At 32.4% G+C, this 13,190-nt stretch overlaps 1 long non-coding RNA gene across 1 annotated transcript; it reads left to right on the top strand.

Moving 5' to 3' along the window:
• Positions 1-10,989: 10,989 nt before the first annotated feature.
• On the top strand, positions 10,990-12,987 carry LOC127881573 (uncharacterized). Its single transcript, XR_008050153.1, has 5 exons — positions 10,990-11,114; positions 11,375-11,481; positions 11,693-11,813; positions 12,166-12,303; positions 12,799-12,987. It is a non-coding gene; the product is annotated as an uncharacterized LOC127881573 (long non-coding RNA).
• Positions 12,988-13,190: the final 203 nt, after the last annotated feature.

Below are 13,190 nucleotides of genomic sequence, written 5' to 3'. Positions count from 1 at the left end.
TGAAGGTAACCATAATGCTCGCATACATTTTTATTTTTACATATATTATAACACCACCATGTGGATCAAGGGAACGGTCTTCGCGGATTGGCAGATGGAAACCATTGAACATGAGATCACTAGATAATATGGAATCATTTAACCAGGTTTCAGTAAACGCAATAATGTCAAACTCTTGTAGACCTGTGCTAAGAATGTCTAATTTATGCACCAGGCTTTGAACATTGTAATGAACAAAAGATAAGTGATAAGTCTCTGAAGTATTACAAGTGGGTGAGGAACTATTTGTATCAGTATGTAACGATGATTCAAAAATTGAGGGTCCTGGGTTTGGATGGATATCACCTGACTGTAACAAAATGCAAGCTAACCAAAGGAGTGTTCCAACAAACTCGAAGCAAGATAGGAGCTTTTATAGAAGTTGAATATCATCATATATATGCGTTCCTAAAATAATATGTTTTCGCGGATGTTCGACAGTATTTGATAAATTAATCGAATTATATACGCTAGTGCGCAAAGAAATCAAGCTTAGTGCGTCTGGCCATAATTGGAAGATATATAATAAGTGAAGCAGTAATGAGAATCTTACTGGCGTTTTGTATATAATCATGACAGCGTTTCCAAACATGCGTTTACTTTTAACATCATGAATCGTTCCAAGAAGGACGAGATAAGACTGAAACGCTGACATAATTCGTCTAATACAATTACGCGTAAAGACATATAATGACATTTCTACTGTTTGATAACACTGTTTGCAACAGAACAGGCAAAGAGGAAATGATAGATCATAAAGGAAAAAGAAAAAGAGAGCAGGAGAAAAGCATATGGAAAAGCAAAATGTTATGTTTGAAGAAAACATATCTTCAGCTAAAAGGAGTACTGGGGGTATTTTAAGTATAAACACTTTAAATTAGCTAAAGTAAGTAAACTTTTACTTGGACAGTAATCTTATTGGACAATAATCTATGTTTAATGTTACACTTGTACTGGTACGATCACTTTAAAAGGTTATTTAAGGAGAGCAAAACGTGGTTGAGCCCGTGTGATGATAATAGGTAACTTCAAATTGTGATGTTATCTACTTTTGAATTGCAAAAATAAATACAGATACATTGATGAGCAATATACGTGTACAAATATAAAAAGGAGTTTTAGAATATTGGAATTACATATCTATGTGTATATTTAACAAGTATCAAATTGCAAACTTTTGATTGATAACCAGAATAACACAATATAATGAAATGACCATCGACTTTTACACTAGTTCATATACATACATACATACACACACATACATAAAACACATACATACATACAAAAATATATGTATGCATAGACACACATGCATACACATACACACATACATATATAACAATTTACAGATACATTGAATTTTAATATAGGAGAAACAAACAAACTAAGATTGTATTTAATGCACAGTAAATTGCCAGTACGTTTATGATTAAGTTTAATGATAATATTTCTTCAAAAGCTAACGACTACCACGCTAAATACATTTTCTGTACACAATCTGTTAAGCATCAATGTATGTATATATACAAACATACACACATACACATATACATATATAAGAATTTATAGAAACCTTGAATGTTGAATATAGAAAAGACGAACAAACTAAGCTTGTATTCGATTCTCAGTAAATTGCCACTAATTCCATGATAAATTTATATGATAATATTTCATCAATAGATAACGAATACCACGCTAAATAAATGTTCTGTATGCTGTACACAATCTAGTATACATCAATGTAAGAGTCTATGCAATCATAGGCTTTTAAGACGCATTGCTGCCTTATTTTTTACCGAATAGTTATATGTACAGCGTTCTTTTACAATAGTATGAACACTTATATGTAACCCTAATGTACGAATACAAAACATAAGAGTGACAAAGTGTACACAAAAGGAAGGTCATCAGTTCAAAGGGTCACTTTGTCAAATTTAACTAGAATTTGTTATGATTAAAATAAATAAATATATCCTTGCATGTTTGCAACCGAGTGCTAACATAATTTAATTTATGAAAAGAAAGAGATCCATCTAAGTGCATTACTGCACTGTTTACAATATGCAATTCAATCAGATTAACTTGCATTTTATCTCATAAAGCATGAAAATAAAGGGCAATAACTCCCGATACCAATATCTAATCACAAGTTTCAATCATCATGCTCTACAACAGATATGATTGACATAGCGCGAAGGTATCATGTAATTCGCATGGTGACATGCACATGTGAAATGAATGATGAATTGCGCAGCAACTACTTCAAAGGGTAATATATCCTTACAAACAATTTAACAGCGAAATGATTATGATATACGCTACAGCACGTTTCGCCATAAGTAGGAGTAGCGCACGCACGAAAATGAGACGGGTTTATCTCGTACAATAACTTACCATTGTCATTTTAAACAGACAGAGTGTAAAATATGTTAGTGATGTTATTGTATTTAGTGTTATCACCGGTTTACTATTTTTATTATGTGTTAAGGAAGTAGGTTATGATGAAGTATATATACAAATATATCATGAACAGAGTTCACACATCGATATGTAGAGATGTAAATCAATTTCGTTTGCTTATTCATTTGTTTAGATTTATCTCATGCAAAGAATGATCAAGGTCACAAGATCCTCGTGCAGCACAAACCACCTGCGCTGGATAAAATGTACACTGTTCAAAAAAGAAGAGGGGAGCGATTCGTGTCGAATTTTATGATTTGTACTTGCCCAATTCCGATTCACAGTTGATGCGCCTTATTCGTGACACACCGTTTTCTGTGACCCTTATTAGAATGTTTCCATCGGCAGACCAAGCACTTTCGATTTTCTTTGATTTTGCAAGACCGCGAGCAATAGACAGCAGCTGTGAACGGCGTTGCGTTAAGTCTTCATTGATGAACACGCGATCATATTCATCGTTCGATTTGAGGTTCCGTTGAAGAGAGTACAATTTTTGCCGGGCGCGATAGCTGGTGAACTTAACTATGATTGGTCGTGTTTTGCGACCTTCAGGTTTCCCAGTCCTGTGCGAGCGATCAATTTCTCCTATGGCTACATCAGCTCCTAATGATTTGCACAAATTAAGAACTAGAGTGTCCATATTCTCACGAGCTTCATTTCCTTTATGTATGCCAACTATGCGCAAGCTATTGCGTCTGCTGTATTGTTCACCGGTATTCAGCAAGTTTTCAATCTCCACCACACGATCACGCAGCATGCTATTCTCATTACGGAGTGTTTTGTTTTCACTTTCCAAGATGTCAATTCTTTTTGTGAGACCATCAACAACAGATATTATTGACTCTACCTTTTTTTTCATTTCGACAGCCAATGACTTTTGAATGGATTCCTGAACTGTTTGAGAAATAGCCAGCAAAGTATAAGTACCAAGTACAATATTGTCAACATTATCATTGTCAGCCACGCTTTCAACAGAGTAGTTAAATTCGCAATTGGAATCGCTAAGCATGCGATTTTTCTTCTGTTCACCGCCTTGTTCAGGATTTGATAAGAGGGAAATAGTTCTCTTTGTCTTAGTAGCCATATTCGGGGTTGATGTATCGTAACTCATTTTAGGTGTGACTATTTTAACTTTGGACAGTATAGATTGAATGATCGGTGTGCGTGACTTTTATAACAGTACATAAGCTAGTACATGTGTCACGCATACTGGAGCAGTAAAGTTTTGTAGCTAAAATTGATCATAACAAAGAACATCAACTCACAATTTTCACAATTTTCATTCCTGAATAGAATCCATAAGTCCAACGTTATGCTCACAGTTTTCCCACTAGATCATTATAGGTATCTTTATGTCACTCACACATCCCAGCACTACTTATGAAAAAAGTCAAAACATTAGGAAAAAGTATGAAAAATCACAGCCGAAAATAAATGCGACCAATATGTCCGCCACCGGAAGATGTTCAACAACACATTACAATACAAATTAGGCTGCAGCGGTTTTTAAATGTAGGTGATGATCATTGATGGTCAAGTACCTATTAGGCTTAGAATGAGTTTAATATACATCAGAGGTAATTTACTACGAGCGACTTTTGGAAGAAATAATTTATATATATTCAAATGGCTTTTCAATGTGATACAAAAACGGAAGAAGCCTGTTATGAAACTTATATTTTTAGGCAGCAGAACAATTCTGGGATTTACAAAATATAGATGGAAATAAATATGTTTAATCCAAACAAGGATTTCATAAGGCCAGTCATCATGTACAACATTTGCTTGCTTATTAACATATGTAGGATTTCTAGTCTTGACGAAGTATTATTTGTTGTCATTATAAATCAAGAGATAATCAGTCAAGGCCACAATTTGATTCAAGCTATGGGGCATAGAATATAAATTATATGCCCCATAACTGGAATCAAATTGTGCCGAAAAATCTAAGCTCAAGACAATTACCCAAATAATATGCGAATAAACATTATTTATACTGATTATTGTAAATATTTAAAATTGACATGTTACCTTGACCATTAACTTGTTGACTTTAACAATCAATCGGCTTCTTCCTTTTTCTTGGTAGCAATCATAACAATATGCATCGTTATAGGTTAAATGCTTTTTTAGATATCGTGCGGAAATAAATGGTTTATGGACCAAACGACCGACGGACAGGTGAAAAGCAATGTACCCGCGCTTCGTCGGAAAAGGGCATGGTAAAGAGAAATTGTTAGTGGATTATAACGTTTAATTATTATAACTTGCATTTGACAAAATACTCTCTCAAATGTTTCACACGTTAATCAATATACATCAATACAGAGTATTGTGTTAATTTAAGTGATATGAATTGAATGTAATTAACACAGAGAACATTTGTAATTTGATGAACAACCTGTTCTGTTTACACATGGCGTTCATGTGTAGCAAGGGTATGCTCACCGATGATACTGACGGAAAGGTATATATGATTTAAACTCTCCGTGTGGATATATGTGCATATTCAAAAACTGCAACACTCTTGGGTTATTTGTCATATATGATCTGAAATGTTAATTATATTAAGTAATAATTGTTATTTCCCTGTTGTAAAATAAAATGTGTGCAATATGATTGATAAAACGTTCGAAGAAAATAACAATACTATATATTACGATTTATAGTTAATAGTTAAGTTGTATTTATATGACTGCCTCATGAATTATAACAAAATGTTTATCTGCTAACACTAGGTACAACATTTCAACGTCTACCCTAGCGACACATTTGAACTACAAACTCATCGTATAAACGAGGAAGTACATTTACTGAATCGATTTACAAAGCAATACAGATTGAGGCTACTTGCTTATTCAGTCAATTTGAATATGTATTTCCGTAAAGGACGAGCATTAATGTGGCTTTGCAAACGTGTGTGTGTGTGTTTAGTGGCTGCTGCAACAGTGAATGGTAAATATTTGTAACTTTATATTAGTATTTATGTTCATGTTACTTCATCTGACTCTCTCAAAAAAAGGTAATATAAAATGTAATGGATCTAATGATGTACTGGCGATATGGGTTTTTGATTATAAATTAATATAATGTCGTTCTGAATATTTGAAATACGTACATTTTAAGTTTATTAAGTGGTCAAGTTCTTAAATGATCTTTCTACCATGACAAAAAAAATCATCCACAAAATGTAATACTAAATCCTTGCATTTACTGTCTGTTCTAAAAATGTCAACCTCGGATAAGTTTTGTTTTACCACGATTACATACAGTATCTTTAACATCATTTGTGTACGACATCTGAATGTTTTACCTAATGCAAATGTTCAGGGATCAATTATAAATTTTATAACCGTCTTTATTTCACAATAAACGTAATACAAGTGAAGATATATAATCATTCGATAAATGAATCATCACGTCGGGGTCCATCGCTTATGAAAAGTGATAAATTGTAAAATGTTTTGGACATAAAACAAACTTAAAATGGTAAAATAGTTTCAAGACGAATTCTGACTATACAAATTCCCACTTAAATTTAAAATACTTACAATCGGTAAATCATAGTTTGTATTTTTAAATTTACATTCTTCCAATGATGCATGCATCTTGTGTTCATCAAACATGTGTTAGTTTTAATTTAGTTGGTCCAAATAGTTTTTTAACAAAGCGATTGTAATTTGATTAACGTTATCTGGCATTGTTATCAATTCCAAATACATGGAATATGTAGAAAGTGACATTACAATTTTTACGCAATCAGACCCAGTAATAACCCGCAGTTTACCGTTTAATTTTAAGAGATTTGCACATATAAAATACCACCCAAGTCTACTCATATTTTAAACTTTCATTTTATATTTAGAAACACATTATACCTACATCAGAAAATATGCAAATGGAAAGGAAGCGAAGAGTATTAAACGAAGGAAACTTCATACAAATAGTTTGAGGCGAGTTTTGACATAACATATAAAACTTCGCACGAGTTCTATCGCTGTCTTTAGACTAAACCTTCAATTGAAAAGTGTCAAATATACAAAATCCGTTTTCAGACACAAGGATAAACACATGGTTTGTAATGGCTGTAATTGTATTCTAGCATCATACCAAATTTCACGGCAATGTTTGTGTACTACTATAAGGCAGAAATTGAGTCGAGTATGGAGAGGTATAACTTTGGTTTCGTCATTTTTATCTCTTAAACTCTGAAAGCGATATATATGAATCAATAATGTTGAATCTTTGTTATACAATTTAACATAACACTGCCAGGAAAAATTCAAACTGGGGTCAAATCTTAATATAAAACTTCCTTCCACCCACTCAGGAACATCTATGTCTTAATAGTTATAAAACTTTTTGCAGAAAGTTTATATCGGCAATATCTATCAAGTTCAAACTAAGGTCAATTTAAATCACACACTAGGGCGATATTGCAAATCTTAGAAAAAAGTTAGAAATACTTTAATTGCGGGCAGCTTATCCACGCCATGTGTGGCACCTTATACAAAAATTGAACCTTTTTATGAAGAAATGATTTACAAATGCATAATTGAATCAACTTGCTTGAAATATGCACATAACTGGAAGCTGCAGTCCAATACTGGACAACTCGCTACGGATCAGTGATTATTGTAAATTTTATTCTTATCAGACATATTTAAACGGAGTCGACACTTTTCATGGCAAAAATATCATGTGATGTCGTCAATTCAGTTTTGGAAAATAACACATGAATGCATGAAACAAAATTAAAAAGTTATTAGCTGCACTAATACTCGATCTTAAATTTGACATGCAGAGCGGTATAAGATTTTCAGGAAATCTGTGCCTGTGGAAATGGTCACAATTGAGGTATTTGACGTACATACAAATCACGTTTGTTAAATCTCATTCGTCAACCAAATCAGTTCACACGTATTTATTTGTTTTTGAGATTCACACAATGCGATAAAACACAAAAATACAATAATTAAATATGATACAAATGATATGATGTTTCCATTTTGCAATCTCACACGTTTCAACACGAAATGTGTTTGTGTAATTGAGGCTTGGCTATTTTAAGCTTACTTCTTATATCATCTGACGTCTGAGACGTAGAGAAATTAGAAAGAAGTCACAAAAAGCCCGAAAACTGACATTGAATCAAACGAATTTAAACGATAAATATGTTGCGTGTACATGAAATATTGACCTCATCTTATTAACGTACACGTGACGAAAATTACGAGTGAACATATGCTTTATACAACATACTTTGCCAATAGCTACTTCCTCGTGCACTACATTGCCCTTAAACTAGTTCACAGTATTAAGAAATAGAATTAATATATGTCATTACCACGGCTCTTGAGCAATAATTCTGTACACGGATTATGAACAAAGTATCTGCATTTTGCAACATCGTATTACGGATATGTTTTAACCTCTGTGACGTACACACAAATTAAAAGGTCAACCGCTTTTTTTATATATTTTTTCTCATAGTTGATATGGACGCAACGTTGTTATACAACAAGTACCTTCTTATAACGACTATCTAAACAATTAAGAAACTAAACGTTTATAATTATGATATTTATAAGCAATTGTTCAAAATGACATATCAAACTGATTAAGATGATTGCAGTTAAACTGTATTCATTGATAAACGTTTGTGATAAATACACAATCAACTGTTTCATCTCAATTTCCTTGCAAATCTTTATCGCACGACCAAGGATCAATCAATAACAATAACCATGTGGCTGCACGAGTATTTGTGTGTCCTTTCGTGAAGGTAAAGATAAATACGTGCATACTTGCTGTTTGACGTTAATAATTGTTAATGTTACACCAATGAAAAAATGTTTAACATCGATACACAACTTCAAAAGATATTAAAGTATACCGAACACAATTTGAAAAACATGTAAATACCATATACGTCGTATGCTTACATTCTTTAATCAATACATCTCTTTATACAATTAAGACTGTATAATACAACGTAAGCTATTTACGAAAGAGTAATATTCATCAAATAGAAATTATCATACTGTTGGATCGGATAAATGTTTGTGTTTATGCAAATAATGTCTAATAAACTACACAGAGATAAACAGTTATGCGTACAAATGAGTGTTATCAAATAACAAGTGTTTCGTAGCACGTGGGGCGATTAAACTGCTGCCTTGTTTGGGTTATTTGACAGTCCATTATACAATATTTTTTGATAATGCACATATAATAAACAATTAAGATTTAGGTTAACTGTAAATTTACCAAGATGTAGATCATCCAGACTATAACAGATGGTGCACATGGCAAGAGAGTCTATGTTCCTTGGTCGCTAGTCAAAAAGGTTTAAGAATTGTGATTTCTTTCCGGAGACGAGATTGTATCATTTTATAAATGCATAAAAGACACTTGGAAACTTAAATGTAAGAAAACCGATGATAAAATTTAGTTCTACCAATAACATCTATAACATTCATTTCGGCTTAAAAATGTTAAATAATAAAGTGGCTATACAATTATACTTCTTAATTTGGAATATAATGCGTTTGTTCACTTTTAAATGACTCGAAATGTTAACGTCACATGGATGCTGTGATAATCATCCCAAATGTTTAACAATATGACATTCAAGGCAAATTAAACTATATTTGCTGACCATCAACAGAAAATACTTCGGACCGCGCCACCCTCTGCCTCAAGTGCTTTCCACTCACCTTATTAGCACGTTCAACACTTCTGAAATCGATATCTAAAAATGAGTTAAGCAGTAAAACAAAAACGCAAATTAATTTGTAATTACTTTATCGCCAAATAAATATAGTTTACTTACTCTGTTGATGTTTTACATGAAGGGGTATTTTATTATCAATAAAAAATAGACACATATTTCACCGCAAAAATAGGTCAACACAGACAGCGATTTATTCAGTTTTGCCGTAAATAATATGTTACTGTGTATCCAAAACCCATATCCGTGTTATCATGTTACCTGTACTTTATATGTTCAGAATTATTTGACCGATATATTACCAGTATACAAGAATGGCTCTTACGATAAATGACTTCTGCTTCTCGTACTTTTGAGTACATCTTTCGTCCGGTTTTATTTTCTTTTGTAAATTACTTTTATTTGTTTACTCACTCAACAATACATGTCAGACAACTGGTTGTATGCCTAGTCTAGATATGAATCCGGAACCATGTTTTTCTACTTAAGAAATGTATCTATGTATGAATTTTAATTGTATGAAACTTATTGATTTTTTTTAAGTTATTCAACAAAAAATATATTTACAAACATAGACATTGACCTTGTCCAAACCAACCTTCAAATGCAGCATAATTTCAGGTATTGTTATCAGGTATGTATATAGATTTTGTAGTTTCATGACAAAATTTGTATTTACTTTCGAATTATTCTTTGGAATCCATGTTGTTATTATAAACAACACTGACATTTAAAAACAGGTATTTTACTTGCAACCTTCGCGAAATCTGGTTGTTATACATACATATACATATATATATATATATATATATATATATATATATATATATATATATATATACATATTAAGTAATTAATGCATGAGGTTTCATCACTTTAACACGTTGGGCTGTCGAGAAATTAAGCGGAATCGTATTAATTATTTTAGTAATAGTAAGATTTATTTTGACAGCATGCATCCGAACAAAGGATGAACATATAAAGTATGAGTACAAATAGCAAAGTGTTAACATATAGTGCCTGTCTATTCAGCTTTTATGTGAAATTTCTAAATGTAAAATGACCTCTTATTTTGATAAATGGAAAATCAGAGTTTCCAATCGTTGCCTTAAATATTATGTCAACACGAAAAATCAATGTTTAAAGTAAGAATGATATTTTTCGATAAATCTATATAAAAATTAACCTCCTTTTTAAGAATATTTACAACGTGTTTTGTATAAAAAGGCCTTTAATGTTGACCAGTTTTTACAAAAGTGACTAAACTTAGACGAAAAGGCGATTATAATATAGTAAATACATCTTTAAAGTTAAAATGAAACTCAAGTCATTCGTTAAAACTTTATTTCCGAATACCTTTAACCTGCCTATAAAGTGCTTATGTAAATTTCTAATAATAAATTAGCCTCTAATAGTTACAAACTTCAAACTTAAGTTGCTTAACATTGCAATATATGTTACAGGTCTTCAATTTCGAATTAAAAACAGTAAATACGTGTAAGGAAAAAAGTTAACGAAAACAATAATAAATCTAGCGCGGATGCCGACGCAAAGGAACGGTCGCGCAGAATGACGTGCATGCCTTCTTAATAGAAGTCGTATTGTGTTATGCTGATATGACAATAAGTAAACATACTGTAACAAGTGATTGAATATTCTCAGGTTTTTACACAGACGCGCTTAATTACTTATAAATAGTGTTTTTATGTAAATTGTGTGTTCTGATTTAGTGCTACTACATGGAGAGATGTTACGTGCAATTTCGGAGAACCGCAGCTAAATTATAATAACGGGTATTTCGACGTGAACGACACCATGTCAATTACCGGCGACGTTTGGATAGGGTACCTTTATGCCAAGGTTCCATTTTTACTATTGGGTATGATTTAATATTACTTTTATATAATATTATTGATTGCTGTCGTTTTTCCCTTATATAATAAAGTGAGTAATATTGAGTTAAATAAGGATATATTTGTACTATTTCAAAAGAAAATAAATAATACTTTATGTAACATATTGATTCCAGTGCACTGATTATTTATTAATTGTTAATACTATAAGTGCATATTTTCCTTTGCACGTACTACAGTGACAGTTTGAGCTGTAAAACGAACTGATTCAACGATTATTAAATAGGTTGTGCCAGGTTGCAGAGCGTGAATGGAGTATACGTTAACAACACCGCTGACTGTTTTACAATCTGTAAAGGTAGAACATTCGGAATTCAGAGGACAAGTCATTTGGTAAAACTTAAATTAATTTCTTGAGAAATTTAAACGTGTTTTTCTTTGACAATGATTACACAATATGCAAAACGAAGGAACAGAAAAAAACGCCATACAAATGAATAAATTACAACGGAAAAACCATGAATAACAACAAACAGTTTGAAACAAACACACATAAACATTTAAGTATGGGTGCAGTTATATGTTTTGTGTGGATATATTTTAGCTGTCAGGTTTGCTGTGCATATGCATTACGGGTTCTTTGAACACATCTGAAAGAAGTTGCATTGGTGGCGACCAGACAAGCCTGTGCAATAACTGTTCTGAGATTTACACCCAGATCAACGGTAATGCTATTGTATTTATTATATTTATTGAAATTTCAAAAACAAAAATCCTCCTTGATTAAAGCTGTTTAATTATTTCAATGTACATACTAAGGTTCACTAGAAGCAATTACGATTACATTACTTGTGTGAAACGTTTCTGAAAACAAAAACAAATATATAACTAAATTATAATCTCAACGCGCTTTATCGCATAACAAAAAGAGGTCTTATCGCCGGTAAAACACAGTCGTAATGTTGTGGATTATGATTTTAATAAACTATTACGTGGCATACGTCTTGATATAGATCCTTTGTTTTTATATTATATTTAACATTAACCACATTGTAGTGCAAAATATGTTTCACACAGTGAACGCATCACATGTCAGTGGCCCTAATGATAACCACGGTGATGATTGCCTGACGTTTTATTACCCACATTTTACGTGGCGACCGTGTTCAGGAGGATCTTTTATACATTCCATGTGAAGCAATGCAACGTATCAAGGTATTATTTGGTTTGATTTACCAAGCTATTTTACTTTAATGATGATAGTTTGATGGTGATTCTTCGACAACATGAATGTTTCGTATAGATACAAATACAAATATGTCTTGGTTATATGCGATAACGCGAAATACAAACCACATTACTATAGCTCGCCAATATTTACCTGACATAAATATGTTGAAATACCGTCATGATGAATGCATCAGTCTCGGTACTTGAAGAGTTTCAATTTGAGTGAAGTATGCCTCGTTTATAGTCAGTAACTCGCGCTATCGCGTAATTCCTTGGTATGGAAATATGTTTACAATGACCACAATAACTAACATCTACAGATCAATAGATCAAGCGGTTATATGTGCTTGTCGAAATACACACCACGTTTCTTATTTAGTGCTAGTAACATGCTTTTACTTCTTAACATGATATCTGTAAACACGTTTGCATGTTAACCTCAAATATGATCACAACAAAGTATGTTCTGTTCGTTTGGAGATCTCACAGCAACTGCCACGATATCCGAGACAGTAAAAAATGATTGGTCGGCTGGGAATAAATTTTGCTTGACAAATGGACGACATCCATCATTTGTACAAAGCATAACAAATACCGGCTTTACTGACGCTCAGAAACAATACTACTGGACTGGAATTTTTAGAACAAAAATACTAATGCAACGCTCTTTGAAAGGTTTGGGAACAAATTAAGTACACTATAATGGCAAATCATCAATGTAAATTGCTCAAACGTAGAGGAGGCGTTTTCAGCGAAAACATTTTAAGTAAATTTTAAATATAATCATCCATCATTTTGTATTATAACTATTGATTTTAAGAACATTTAAACATGCTTAATGCATTGTTTGTGACTGATATGTGACATTTGAA

The sequence above is a fragment of the Dreissena polymorpha genome, chromosome 5, assembly GCF_020536995.1.
Source record: "Dreissena polymorpha isolate Duluth1 chromosome 5, UMN_Dpol_1.0, whole genome shotgun sequence".
NCBI lineage: Eukaryota > Metazoa > Mollusca > Bivalvia > Myida > Dreissenidae > Dreissena > Dreissena polymorpha.
The sequence above is the reverse complement of the archived record's forward strand: the minus strand, read 5'-3'. Positions and strand labels throughout refer to the sequence as shown.